Consider the following 2,952-nt stretch of genomic DNA (forward strand, 5'->3'; position numbering starts at 1 on the left):
ATTTCTAATAACAGTGTAAAGCATAAAATAGATAAAATCGGGTTAAAACTTGCCCTTGCCCCATATAACTAATAACATGATTTTCAAATAACCGTTTGATTTTACTCCTTATATATTGGCATTGGTATGTGAGGTAATTTGCTTAGATCTTAGACCAAATCTAACATCCCCAATGTAATGAACCCCGATCCTCTGGTTGACGTTTTGCACATCATCTCAATATATTAAATTTAGCCTCTTCGATTGAGTTTATTTCAGATATGTCTTATTTGAGGATGATTTTAATATAACTTTCGCTGACGGGAAGTCAAATATAATTTAGCTGATGACCTATAATATACGTTAAAAAGGTAAAAATTTGATTGTAATCCATTCACGATATTGCCGAACATGGGTGTTGAATTCCTTTGCAACCTTTTTAAAATAAAGTTTTATTAGCACCTAAAGGTAATTCCCCTACTTTGATCATTGTAAGTTGCAATAATATAAAATGTTCGGTTACACCTGATCTTAGATTTTCCTTACTTGTTATTCTTAATTTTGTGTGTGGTGCCCATGATTTACCTTCGGATCTATTTTGGCTACCCACTTTGTCACTTATTAGTGTGCAAGTGTCCCTTGTATGATGGTTACTGGCATGGAAAATGGGTAGATTAAGCATTATTAGTGTTATACTTAAATTTTTTGTAACTCTATGGTAGCTAGTTTGTCCTTATTATGTCCTATCTGAGTCAAACCTGTCTGCTCATCTCACATTTGAATATAAATGTAAATCTATTTTATGTTGGTATCTGAAATTTTAATGGAACTATTTCCTGACTATTCCCAAATGACATGGTGGATATTATTTCCAAAAAATATTCCAAATATTTTTAGATATGAATAAACCAAGTTCTGTTCGGTTAAACAAATTCAAAAATAATTCACAGTGTAAACTTTGTAGTCGAAACAGTTTTGCTCGGAAACTATCAAATTTATGATTGATGAGCCAGGAAGTTGTCATATTTATTTCCTTTTTCGTTGTACAATATTTAGCTATTATAGTGTTCTAAGCATCGATCTATAAACCTACCTAATGTGTAATTTATCATTAATAAAAATTGTTAATTAAAATAGTTATTTTTTGTGTCACACAAAGTGTTTTGCATGCAACTAAAAGCCAGCTTGGATATTCATAGGTATTTAATTGTTTTATTAGGTGATAATGAATAAATTAAAAAGAAAGCCAAGCTTTGTTGCTGTGCCTTGATGCTGTGAAAAATGTCCAGATCTTTTTATTATTCTTTTTTCTTGCTAATTTGTTACTTAACTTCTATCGGTTAACGTATTGTAAAATATAAATATGTGTGATATATTATTTTTTATTTATTAGGGTGGCTCATTTACCATATATGAATTAGAGTTTTAAGACGTTTTGAACAATATGTTCACCTTTCATTTGAGCTGTTATCAGCATTTTTTAATTGTTTTGTTGGTGATCTTAATAGGTTTGTACACATGCTCATATGGACTTACAAAAGATTTTTCAACACTATTACAAGTGTTTTTAGAATGAAAGCAATTCCATTAAGATACAACATAACAAGAAAAAATTTTAACTCCGGTTGTACCAACGCTTTAATACCCTTCACAAGTACAAAATATTACTTACAAGAACTCGACTTTGATCGGTCAGTTTGTATGGGAGCTATACGCCATAGTGATACGATCTGAACAATTTCTTCGGAGATTACTCCGTTGCCTTGGACAATAACCCATGCCAAATTTGGTGAAAATATCTTGTCAATGGGAAAAGCTTTTCATACAGGCACTTGATTCCTATCATTCAGTTTGTAGGGCTTCTATATGCTATAGTGGTCCCATATCCGCGTTTGCGACAAATGAGCATCTTTTTGAGGGGAAAGGAACGTGTAATAGATTTCAGTTCGAATCGCTGAAACGAGGTTCACAGGTACATTTCTTATATTAACTATATGTATAACTAAATCTGAAAAAGTAACGGGCCAACGGTTCAATCCAATGGCAAACGTTTTGCCAGATTTCACGTTGTTTGATATATCCAATCTCAAGTCCAATTAAGGTTACTAATTAAAGTAAAACGATCTTTTAATAATATTTTAATCTTAATTTTGATTGGTCTTGGTATTGTCTTTGGAAATAATCCATCCAATATAAACAAGTAAGCTAGAACTAATGCTAACTGAACATTTTATACTCTTGCTACTTTGCAAGGAACAAGGCCGACTAAATACTTTCGGGTGTTGGCAATATTAAATAATATGAAATGAAAATGAAAGGTTTCATCTAATAAGAATATATAAACATATATGATATATGGAGTAAAGTTTAAATCCTGAATATCAGTTATATGGGGCTAAAGGAAGTTAACACCCGATTTTATCCATTTTAGACACAGAGATGCACCTTTTGGAGAAAAACACGCTTATTCAATTTAATTAAGTAAACTAACATATTTGTCGATATATGCGGTATAAAATCAGCTGAAAGTTTAAAAATCAATCGCGCTCATTTCTGCAAAAATTTTCGCCCACGGGTGCTCCTTGCTACTGCAATCCTCCGTACCAAATTATAGGTTTATACCTTAATTTAGTGCTTAGTATTTGGCATTTAATATGTTTTCGATTAAGGGCGTTTTGTGGGCCTGGCAGTCGTCCGATTATCTACAAACTCGTGCTTGGTTTTTCTCAAAGAAATACGTATACCAAGTTTCTTTAAGATATCTCCATTTTTACTCAAGTTATCGCTTGCACAGGCGGACAGACGGACAGACAGGCAGTCTCTCGGAATTAAACTCATGATATATATGAAACCCTATATCTAACTTGATTATTTTTAAAATCGTTACAACCGTGAACAAAATTATGATACTCTGTAGCAACATGTTGCAAAAGTGTTAAAAGTGTTCCAAAGAATTACTTTTCAATAAATCAG

This window comes from Bactrocera oleae, chromosome 6 (genome assembly GCF_042242935.1).
Source record: "Bactrocera oleae isolate idBacOlea1 chromosome 6, idBacOlea1, whole genome shotgun sequence".
Taxonomy (NCBI): domain Eukaryota; kingdom Metazoa; phylum Arthropoda; class Insecta; order Diptera; family Tephritidae; genus Bactrocera; species Bactrocera oleae.